This window comes from Squalius cephalus (assembly GCF_949319135.1).
Source record: "Squalius cephalus genome assembly, chromosome: 11".
Classification (NCBI taxonomy): Eukaryota; Metazoa; Chordata; class Actinopteri; order Cypriniformes; family Leuciscidae; genus Squalius; species Squalius cephalus.
This window is the reverse complement of record NC_137132.1, coordinates 35599801-35612656: the sequence shown is the minus strand read 5'-3', so window position 1 is coordinate 35612656 and position 12856 is coordinate 35599801.

Here is a 12856-nt window from a genome sequence, read left to right as displayed (position 1 = left end):
TCCGTGACTCTGGAGGACTTGGAGTTAAGCTTTTATTTGAGAAAAGAACAAAGAGTGGCACTTTTAAAAACAGGGTCATTCTTAAAACAGGAAGATGTGTTCATAGTTTTGCTGGCCAGATACAGCAAAAGTTTAATCTATCAACTAGCTCCGCTGTTGGGAAAACGCTCTGGTTGGTTGTAGCGCTGTCCTATTGCATGCAGAGCGAATTTGAAAGACAGCTGTCTGTCCCACCCCTCGGACTGAGCCCTGACAATGGTGAGTTGCCAGACCTAACATCTTGATGTAGGCTACCCATAATTGCCATTTTGAACAAAACTAGCTATAGCTTACCAATTCAGGCTAAAGGATTTGCATATACATTGCTAAATCATCAATATGGATCATAAATATTTTTAGACCTGAACAATATGCTTTGATGTAACTAAAACCAGTTGATGCGGATAAGTCATAATAAGTGAATCATAGTGAATCATCATTCATTCAACCAATTAGTTCAAACCCGCTGATTCATTCATGAAAAAAGCAAGTGTCCACTGACTTTATGAAGGGGTCATATGAAGGTTAAATTATGCCATAAGAATCACATCGCAGGGTAAGATTTGTGGAAGTGAACATAAGGTTGTAAACCTAAATTAAAACTGCAACTTGTTTAAGCTAACACAAAATAAATATGATCTGTATCTTCTGACTTCCATTTTTCCACGCTTACACTGTTGCCAACTGTTGACACTGTTACACTGTTGCCATTTTTTTCCTTGCAAAGCCAAAAGCTTTGCAAGCCTCTGAACAGCAATTTCCAAGTGAAAACAAAGAACTAAAAATAATACTGACTGTGTAGAACCAATCTATATGTATAAAAAACAAACTTGCAAATGTCTAAATGGTTTGTTGTGTACGTAGGGCAAAAAGTTCCTGAAATAACCCAATATGTACTGTTCTGTGTCTTTTACAGTTTTGGCACGATTCTCTCACTCAATGAGTTTTGCAAGCGTAAGGAGGAAGGCGGTATCACCTTCTTCTTATAGCCAATCAAATGAGGCTCTCGGTGACTCTCGATTTACATTTTTCTTGATTGGTTAAATAAACATGCCAGACGCCAAGACATTTATCTTTATTTGGTTCAGCATCATTCTCACTGTGGTTACGCCCACTGTGTGGCAAAAATGGCAGCATCTAAAATGGGAAAGAGCTTTGCGATTGACTGTAAAGATAGATTTGACAAGAAATCTGAGGTATATTTTTACAGACTGCTGAAAGCTACAGAACAGAGAAGCAAATGGATCACTGCAATTCATAGGAACAGCTGGACTCCAGGCAGAGAAAGGTGGATTTGCTGTTATCATTGTGTGTCAATATGCTGAATTTAGGGGTAAAGTCATACCCTATATATTATTTTTATATATTGTATTGACAACTCATCAGTTAAATATTTATGATCTTATATTCTGCATAATTGGATGTTTTTATGTAAACACTGACAAAAAATATACAAGTTTTTTTGCTAGACGATCGGAAGATATATATAACATTGATATAAGTGATCACCTGGATTAGACCTACATATATTGTTTTTATGTAAACCGTTCACAGGCAAATTTGCTTTATGTATTTACCAAGCATCAAAATCAGGCACATATAAATGTCAGGAAACAAAATTCCTGGCTGCATGTCAATATCCATAGATTGCTGGAACTTTTGTCAATTGTGAGGAACATTTTATCGAATCCAAACTTTAGCAAACTGATAATCGTTTGTTTTACTTGCGTTTTCGCAGATGCCTCTATTAAATACAGTCATGCAGAAGTTGAGTTTTTTTATGTTTATTTGAAGTGTAAGTTTTTGCATTAGTAAGTTACTCATACTAGCTACATATAATAGCTTGATCAATCAATATTGTCTCAGTGCGACCAGGGCCCTATTTCAAAATATATAATTGAGTGTTAAAGGGTTAGTTGTCACAATCCTCAGTCACTAGATCAGTCACCTCACACTTCATGTCCCATAATCCCTCCTGGCTCACACCTGCACACTTCACAATCATTCACACCTGCCTTCATAAGCTCCACTCTATTTAAGCCTGCTTCACACACTCATAAAGTTGTGGTCTCATTGTTCAACATTGAACCTGTACCTGATCGAACTGTCCCATCCTTCGTCTTCTTCAGTCTTCTGTGTGTCATCGTCTGCCAGTGTTCAGTCCACTAGCCGCTTCTCATCTCTACCTGCAAACAGATAAGACTCATCATTCACATGCCAATATCACAGTCACATTCTGCAATGCAGAGACTAACCTGCTAACTTTCTGTGTGTTATTCAATAAACTCTATTCAGATTTTACCCTTTTTACGCAAAAATGAAAATTATCCCATAATTTACTCACCCTCAAGCCATCTCAGGTGTATATGACTTTCATCTTTCAGCAGTAGCGAACCATGAGTCTTGAACCTTGGCCCTCTCACCCTTCCCTCGTTGGAAAAAAGTACACTCGGGCTAAAATTAGCCTAGCTTACTGTGTCCTCTTCTATAATACTGCATGTTACCTTTGACAAGAAATGTCAAGCAAACATCAGAGCGAGAGGGTTATCACCAAAATAAAACAAATAGTAATAAAATGCAGATCAACATTACAAAGATTGCATCATCACACAATTGGTGTGTCATTTCAGTGGAATAAGGTGACAACTGGCCACAAAACCAACAACATTTTATATAAGCAGATGCATCCTGACAGCGCTCAGACCAAAGCAAGCAAAGCAGCGACAGACACTTCCGCATATGTTGATAATAAATCATATCATTAGACTGGCACAGCAGCCGATTAAATGTTTGCAATTGACCCTATTAAACTTTAAGAATGTAATTATTATGCAGAATTTACAGCAAACGTGCATGGTAGCTAAATTAGTAAATTTAAAGACTGACCAGTAATGTGTTCTCAACTAAATAGAGTCGTATTTTATAGAGCCGTAGTTCGTGCCTGAGACGTTAAGAAAAGTTGAATTTGACTGTAATTAAGAGTGTCGTACATAAAATGGTGGACGAGAGTGTTAACAACTCAAGAGAAAAACTAGTAACTTTTAATGTGAGCAAAAAGATATATACTCGAGATGTGAGTGCGAGACGAGGGATAATTAACCAAATAGATGTGTACGAACATTGTACAACACAGTCGTGTGTATTGACGAGTCTGGGCAGTCTGAGTTAAGAAGGCACACTTGTCTGTAATTAGTCTATACATTGACATGTTAACCTCATTTAGCGTTACTTTGTCAGCCATTAAATGTAAAAGCGCATTCAGTATGTACTGTTAATAAGAACTCCAGTCAGATTCAGTGGTAAAATGCTTTTATTAATCATTTTGTGAGCTTATTATGAGAACAGTGATGAAGTGCGGTGTAGGCCTACATGCAAAGAAAAGCGCTCCTTGTTTGACCTGTGTTTTTCATGCCTTTTGAACAGAAATAAATGTGTTGCCCCAGGAAGTGACATCGCATCCTTCTTAAAAGTGTAACAATACATCCCTCATGCAATAAAAATAAAACAGAAAAGTACAACACCACCCACCTCTGTATCATTTCTCTGTACATACTCTTCTGTTGGCCTTTCTGTAGATGTGGACTCGTGTAACTCATGTTAAAGTCAGAAATAACAGAAGTATACAGGAAGTCAAGTTATTTATGCACTTACAGGTACATCCTCCAAAGGACAGTCATCTGAGAGTGTTTCTTCACTATCCTGTGCAACAGAAACAAATGGGCATTACAAAGTGTTGCACTTTCTTCCCTTTTGATGTAAAAAGTTAGAAAAAGTGAGGCTAGATAAGTTGGCTTGTTTCTTCATGATGGTGTTTCAGGGTCGACCTTAATCTTAGCCCATCTTAACTGTAACCTTATGCCTCCTTGAACCAACCGTAAACCATTGTCATCTGATCGGATCTCATCTCGTCTAATGCTTTGTTTGTTTTTTTTGTCCTGAGTTGAGGAAGAGTTCTCAACAATTAGGTATCGTCTTTGGTTCAGGGTGTGACTGTTTCTCCTCCTCTCACATTAAATACATGCTATCTGATTAGTCACATGGTCTCTTCACTTTCCCACTCTTGCAGGGTATGATTTAGACATTAATTTTATAATGAGAAAACAATACATTTAACACAGATTTGATTCAATACCATCATTCAAAATATGAGAAATCATTCACGATGATATCAAACACTCCATGCTTCCTATGAACCATTAATAAATACTAAAAAGCACAAACAATGAGTGATTACAACATGATAGTCAAACATGTGGGTTACAGACATTACGTAGAATTATTCAATGAAATGATATTTGATTATAAGTCCATCTAGCATTGTTTTGGAATGATCTGATGCATTTTGATATGTAAAGGCAGTCTCTGTGGTTTTAGAGAGGTCCTGCTGTTCAAAGAAAGGTCAAACAGAGGTCTTCAAAAAAAGGTCTCTTTTGTATCTCTGTCCATTCAAGCAACTCCACTCAATGGAGGCAATAGCCCATATATTCCAATCCCCATGTGACTAGATAAAAAGTCCATAAGGTAGAAGGATAGCATGGTGCTGGGAGGGATTAAAGATTAACTTTATAAAGGGGTTGTTCCTTGAGTAAGTCAGTCCAAGCAAGAATAGTGAGGTAGTTGAGACTGCAGAAGGAAAAGGAGTGAACAACAGCCATCACAGACAAATCAAAATAAATGAGGCTTCATTAAAAATATTCACGGCTTGTCTGTTTAACCCCTTAAATGTAAACAAAATCACTCCAGGTTACAAAAGGAAAACATATAAAATATTTCCAACAGCAAGCATGCTTCAGTTTTTTTTCTTTAACAGCAGAACAAAAACGTATTATCAACAAGGTTTCCTTTCCCAGTTTTTTTTTTTTTTTTAAGTCAACAAGGGTCAATTAGTCCAGTCACCGAACCACCATGCCAGCTCCAGCCTTTCCCTCATCTGAGCCACATACTGCGGGGGTGTTTGAGCTGATGCATCATTGGGGGGCAGTCCTGCAACAAGATCAATGGGCTCCGTTAGCTACTGGCCAAAGTGCATCATGTTTGGGGTAAAGCCAGTTAAACTGTGCTTGGTTGCTCAGTAAGCCATTACAGCATAAGGAACCATAAGATCCCACTCCCAATGATACCGCTCCGAGCTCGTGGCTAGGATTCTGTCCATCGGGTTGAGGTCAGAAAGGTGTTGTGCGGGTATTTTCAATGTCTAAGAGTTCAACACATTGTTTTGAAGACCTCGGATTCAAAATAAGTGCCTTGATCACTATGCAAAGTCAGTGGTGCTCCATTGTTGGGCAGGGGGTATTGTCACAGACTAACTGTGACCCAGGACTTTTATTTTGAAGGGATTGAGCATGGGTATGTGCACACAACAAACTTTTTCCGCCATTACACATACACACAAACTAAATGCTGGCAAAATATACCATCCTTATGTAGTTGTATGTTTGTAGCCCTGATTTTTGTGTTGTAATATCCCATCAGTTGTTAGTTTTATTGTTTAATCGTTTAATGCTGTAATGTGATTAAATGTTTAATGTTTAGTGAAACATGCTGATCAAATAGGGTGCACCCTAGGAAAGTAGCCATATTTAAACTAGAATGTGCTCATGAAAGATTACTCCATTTGGTTCTGACCTCATAGGGGAGGGAGGGAACCTAGTATTTAAATTTTTCCTGATATGTCTTGTGTTTATTGTTTTGAACCCTTTAAAGGAGAACTCCGGTCAATTTTAACATTGAGCTCATTTTTTGTCAATTTGGAGTGCTGTCAATACAGAGAACAACGACAAAAATCGGTGTTGCCTACACCGTGTTATCCTCTTTTTAAAATTTGCACCCTGTTGACTTCAATGGGGCAAGTTTTAAACCTGCTTTTAGCCTCTTAACATCCTTAATGTGTCATTACAAGTGCACAGGTCATGTGAGTGATTCCTTCAGAGTGAACACGAGTGAATCTGACTGCAGTAGATGTGAAAGAAATGGATAAAAATTATGTTATTTAAGCCAGCGCAAATACCTGTGTTTACATCCTGTTAGTCGACTTTTAGTCCAAAGTAGTCGATTGTCGAGTTCACGCGCATAGGTTTAGTTACCTATGATCACGCGCGTGAACTCGGGTGATGAGTTTTTTAACAAATAGGTAAATTATGGTAAAAGTAGGGTCTGAAGTAGGCTATCTGATATTTTTAATATTAATAATGGAGTTCCACAAGGAAGTGTGGTCAGTCCTATTTTATTTAATATTATGATTAACAGTATGTTTAGGGATGTAGGATCAGGGATTCAATCAGCATTATATGCTGATGATGGAGTTATTTGGTTAGGGTTAGGGTTAGGGTTAGATTTTTCATACTAAAAAATGTTAAGTATGTTAATAATAAAATTCAGGAAGCAATTAAAAATGTTGAAAATTGGTCATATAATTGGGGTTTTAAAATATCACAAACAAAAACAAGTTAATACTGGGCATTATTAGTGGGGTAATTTACGAGATACATCATAGGATCCATTAGCGCTGCACTAAGCCATCCGGCTGATATCTCTAAATAAGCTCTAACTTTAAAAATGTTCGACCAAGGGAAAAAGGCTTCTGGGGGGTGTTTGGCTCGAGGTCATGGTGCAAAGGACCCTAGGTTGATTTTACTCTGAACCATCCCTTTAATTGTTCATATCTGTGATTCATCTAATTGAAACAAACTACAAAGATAACTGTTTCTTTATCAATATAATCTTATATCTGAATCAGAACAAAATTGTGTAGACTATTTTGATGGATTTTTTAATCATATCTAACATTACTTTTCCTTGCAGGAATACAATTCATATGCTTTTGAAACCTAAATGTTTCCAAACACTTTAGTCAAAGTCACTCAGTCAGTGTGTGTGTGAATCATCTCCGAACATAACAAAAAGGGGAAATGAAACTGGACAGATATCTAAATTTATAAACTCATGACTTTCAGTAACAATGTGTTCAATCAAGAAATCAGAATTTGCTTCTACCTAGTAACAGAAGGGTTTGCTGAATTATGCATATGAAGAACCAATAATAGTGTAGAAAAATTATGTAATGTATCATGTCACCTTTGCCATGCTCCTATTCTATAAAAAACTGTCCTCCGGCCGTGATTAAAGGTCCCGTTCTTCGTGATCCCATGTTTCAAACTTTAGTTAGTGTGTAATGTTGCTGTTAGAGCATAAATAATATCTGTAAAATTATAAAGCTCAAAGTTCAATGCCAAGCGAGATATTTTATTTAACAGAAGTCGACTACAGTGAACGGCTCGTTTGGACTACATCCCTCTACTTCCTTCTTTAGTGATGTCACTAGAACCGTGTTTTGACTAACCTCCGCCCACAGGAATGCTCCCTCAACTCTACTGGCTACTTGCGCACTTCTTATAACTTAGCCTTCTGTGTTTACTCAGCTCTTACGGTGATTTTCTGAAGTAAAACTGACGCTTCATATTTTGTGTGATGTACAATAAACTTTATTAAACTCATCAGTATATGTTTGATCATCATTCGGACCTGGTCCGAAACAGCAGACTTGTAGGCTATTAATAAATAATGGATACATACAAGCAGATGACAAATACTTTATAATAACCGTAATTAAACTACTAAACTATACCTGTTTCATCTCTATACAGCACTCTGACTCTGTAGGCATTATTGTCCGACTCGAAATGAACACCGTTACTGAGAGTTTCTGATATTATCATCATTCCGTGAGATGAAATTGTCCTGAGAGACTGAGCGCGAGCTCATGAAGCTCCGCCCCCTGGGTCGTCCAGCAGCAGCTTATTTGCATTTAAAGGGCACACACTAAAACAGCTCGTTTTTCTGAGCCCCAAAAAATGTCAATTTAAACATGCTGTAAAAAATGATCTGTTGGGTATTTTGAGCTGAAACTTCACATACACACTCTGGGGACATCAGAGACTTATTTTACATCTTGTGAAAAGGGGCATAATACGGGACCTTAACGCCCACTGTCGCGAATTTGCAACAAACCCCTTCCATTCAGACTGCAGGCGAGATAGCGTGTGTTTTCCCCCAATGCCTGTTTGTGCACATTCGATACATACCTAGGAACATTTTGCACGCACTGGTTTCTCGTAGGAGCGGTCGGAGTGGGAACTACATCCGGGTCACCGAAGCTAATATTTTGTTTTGCAAAATCCGCATATCAAGTGCGCAAATGTGGAGAAATTTCCCAAAATGAGTTAAGTTGTGCTAAGATAAAAATATGTACCAGCTTATTGATTGCTTCTATAGCTATGTTATTCATATAGACTTCATGTGACGAATATTTTTTACGTACTTTGTAGATTTCTGTTTGTAGCAAATTTGCGACATTGGTCCATAACGGCTGGATTGGGCTAATGGCTACATATTATAATAATGCTGTATTTAGATGGTTTCAGCCCAAAAAATTTATTTATTTTTTTTTCCACAAAAATAGCATGTTAGGATATAACACTATAAGAATATATAATGTATGCACTGGAGAAACAAGGAAAGAGTTAAACAGAGTGTAACATGGAATGTATAAAAACTACTGTCAATGTTAGGGAGTAGGAGAGTGTTTTGTTTCTTGCTGTTGTCAAGATTCATTAATTTGTCAAAGTATAAAGTTTATAAGTTCTAACTACTTTGTGCCATGAATAAAATCTACATTCCTGAGATGGGAAAATGTGTTTTATTAATTTTTCCATTTTGTAAAAAATTACCCTAAATGCCCACTGTCGCAAATTTGCAACATACCAAAATTACCCTAAATGCCTGTTGTCGCAAATTTGCAACATACCAAAATTTCTATCTATTTGTTGTGCAAAAGTGAAATTGATAATCTCAACATTATTTACCATCTACTTAAAGTCAAAAACACACAGAATTTTTTTTTTATATACAGCTTTATAAATTCAGGCGTTAAGGGGTTAAAGCATATTTGAAGGCACTGTCTGTTTAGTTATTGCTTTGCAGCAGGTCAGTGGAACACTAGAGACCTTATTCCCAAGTAATAGTGTTAAAAAAGGAACGAGACGTCGTTCAACTCAGTGTAAGACTCTTAGGTAGGGTTAGATGCGGTCAGGTAACTATAATTCTTAGGCATTTTATGCGGTCATAGTAGCTACACTTCAACCAACACGGTCAGAGGAGAGGTCACCTGAGTATAATTTTGCAAGTGTCAGGGACACTTGGATAACTTAAGTCAGGTGCGCAGGGGAAAAATCGACCACACTATTCACTCACCTGTTCCATCATTTCCTCCCTCCGTTAGACGTTCCTTACTTCTGATTCAATTGGCCTATACTGAACATCATCACTGGGCGTAGCATGTCAGTTACATGCTACAGTACAGTAATTCTGTTCGGTTGGCATCAAACTCCTACTTCTGTATGCAATTACACGTTCCTCTCCCTGTTGGAGTTGGGATAGCACAGCCCTGATTCCAAAGTTGCTGGCATCTGTGTCCAGAATGAGATCCCCCACTGTCCATAGGGTAGCCCAGAACAGGGGCAGTGATGAGTAGCTCCTTCAGTTTATCGAAGGCCTGCTGATTCTCTAGAGTCCAGTGGAATCGAGCATGTTTCCTTAGGAGCTTGTGAAGGGGTTTGGCAACTGAGGCAAAGTCTTTGACAAATTGCTGGAAGTAGGACGCTAGTCCTACGAATTTTTAGACTTCATTAACATTTGTGGGCTGTAGCCATTCTGAAATTTCTGCACTTTCTCGGGGTCGGTGGTAATACGATGTGTCCCAGGTAGGCCACCTGACGGTGGAAGAGACAACACTTGTTGGCTTTCAGATTTAGGTTGGCTTGGTGCAGCCTCTCGAACACTTGTGCTAGTCATTGAAGCATTTCCTTCAAATCTTCCCCAGCACAATGATGTTGTCTAAGTAGACTAGGCAGATCTCCCACTGCATTCCAGCTAAGACACGATCCATTAAGCGCTGGAACGTTGCCAGTGTTCCATTTCTCTTCTTTTGGGTCCTTCATCACCGGAAACCTGACAGATATCATGTTCAACAGTAGCCTACAAGACATCAGGAAAATTAGATACGGACCATGTGCTGACACATTAGATTGCTAAAAATTATTCAGTATCCTTGCCTTGTTTTAGAATAAATAAATCTAAATTGTATAACATTTCAGAGAAAGTTTTCACAGAAGAGTTATTTTCAATCTTTTCCACTGATCAAATAATATTTAATTATATTTAATTACTTTAAACAAATTACATTTATGCAATTTTGCCTATAAGGTAGGCTAAACATTCTGTATATTTTAGGATGTTTATATATTTTAATGGAAACAGTAGGCCTTATTTTTTTGCAGTGTAAATAGCCTAATTGTCTGACTCGTTTATACATCAGGAGTCCGTTCTTCGTACATACGTTTCAGATGTTAAATATTGAGTAGTGATCAATTGCTTTGACTTGTGAAGGTGAAAACTGCTGAACTTAATGTAAAAATATTTTGCCATGAGTTATTTGCCATTTTTCCTTGTGTAGTTCATTGTAATGCCATTGTGTTTTCCTATTTTGTGCAGTTTTACACAATACACCAACACTTTTATCTGTTCCCAAGAAAGTGGCTGAAGCATGTGCAGTAAGTGGCCTTTTTCTAACTTTACATCAAAAGGGAAGAAAGTGCACCATTTTGTAATGCCCATTTGTTTCCATTGCACTGGACAGTGAAGAAACCCTCTCAGACGACTGTCCTTTGGAGGAAGTACTTGTAAGTGCATAAATAACTTTACTTAATTTATAGTTGTGTACATATTATTTCTGACTGCAATGAGTTGCAGGAGGAAAGGCCTACAGAAAGGCCTAATGCACAAAGTGATACAGAGGTGGGCAGTGTAGTACTTTTCCTTTTTATTTTTGTTGCATGAGGCTTGTGTTGACAGTTCTTTTCTTTTTTTTAATTCTTTTTATCCAAAAATGACAGAGGGTGATATCCGTACACTATATAAACGGAGTCTACAACAGAAAATTGAGTATTTTGACCTGAAAAAAAAAGAAGAAAAAAAATTAAGGGGAGAATAGACCTTTACACCTTAAAGAAGAAAAAACTGGCACTAGAGATTGAGTTGCTTAAAAAGGAACTTCAGAGTAAGTGCTAATACACTTTCACACAGAGTACTATTGCTGACCTTGCATAACAATATCTCTTATTGCAGGCAAAGGATGACTATCACTGGCTTTTCTTGACAAAGAATAATTGAAATAAAACTCAAGGAACTAAGCATATTGTCTTGTCTTTTATTATTCATTTAATGAAGATTTTTGTTGTTGTTTTTTGTAAAAAAAAAAAAAAAAAAAATTGGTGTTTCACAATTCTGTTGCATGCAGCTCTTCCACTAGGTTGGTCCAAGTGCACTGGCTGGGGGTCATCATCAGGCTGCACCTCCACCACAGGGGTCCTCTCCTTTCTGATGGTGGCAATGTTGTGTAATATGGCACATGCAACAATAATCTCACAGGCCCTGTTAGGTGCAGCCCTCAGACTTTTCAAGTCAAGTCAAGTCAAGTCATCTTCATTTATATAGCGCTTTTAACAATGTAGATTGTTTCAAAGCAGCTTTACAGAGATAAGCGTATAATTTAAGGTAACAGAGATTGTTTCGGCTTTACAGCAGAGTTAAGTTATTTCCATCTAAAGTTAGTTTTGATTGATTTGCTTCCGTCGCAATGATCATTTGTTATTAAATTAGGGGCCGCTAAGACAACACCATTCCCTCTACACAGACTTTAAACGCGAACCTGTGAGAAACACTGATGGCGTTCACATGAGCATTTAGAATGAGTTCTATAGTTATGTGCGTTTGAATATATGCAGGTTTGGAATTCCCTACAAGCCAAGCCTAAACAAAGTACTTGTCTTTCCCTATAAATTTTGATAAAGAATTTTATTTTATTTTGTTGCTTTGGGGTAGGAACGCGAAACGGATTTTCCCGACAACGCCTTATCTGTATAGTGGTAGAGGGATCCTCCATAGGGAGAGACTAGTTGGCACTTCAGCACTGCGTTGTCATCAGGTCCAGGCGAAGGTCCTTCGTCAGATCTGGATACGGCCTGGATCCGGCAGGCTGCAGGAAAACCTCGGGATAAACACAGACACTAAAATTAGGGTAGATGCCATTCTTCTCATGATGTAACGAGTACATCAGGATTTTTGGGAAGTGTTCCCGGTTCCGGCTGACCTAATCTATGCAGCCTAACATTAAATTATAGAAGTCTATAATGTATTATGTGAAAGCTAGGTCAAAGAGATGTGTCTTTAATCTGGCTTTGAACTGACAGAGTGTGTCTGCTTCCCGGACAATGGTAGGAAGACTGTTCCAGAGTTTTGGTGCTAAATAGGAGAAGGATCTACCGCCAGCAGTCGATTTAGATATTCTAGGTATTATCAACTGGCCGGAATTTTGAGATCGCAATAGACGTGACGGACTATAATGCGTTAAGAGCTCGCTCAAGTACTGCGGAGCTAAACCATTTAGTGCTTTGTAAGTGATCAGCAATATTTTAAAATTGATGCGATGTTTAATAGGGAGCCAATGCAGTTTTGACAGAACCGGGCTAATATGGTCATACTTCCTGGTTCTGGTAAGAACTCGAGCTGCTGCGTTTTGAACCAGCTGTAGTTTGTTTATTAAGCGTGCAGGACAACCACCCAGTAGAGCATTACAATAATCTAGCCTTGAGGTCATGAACGCATGAACTAATTGTTCCGCATTTGTCAATGAGAGCATATGGCGTAATTTAGATATATTTTTAAGATGGAAAAATGCAGTTTTACAGATACTAGACACGTG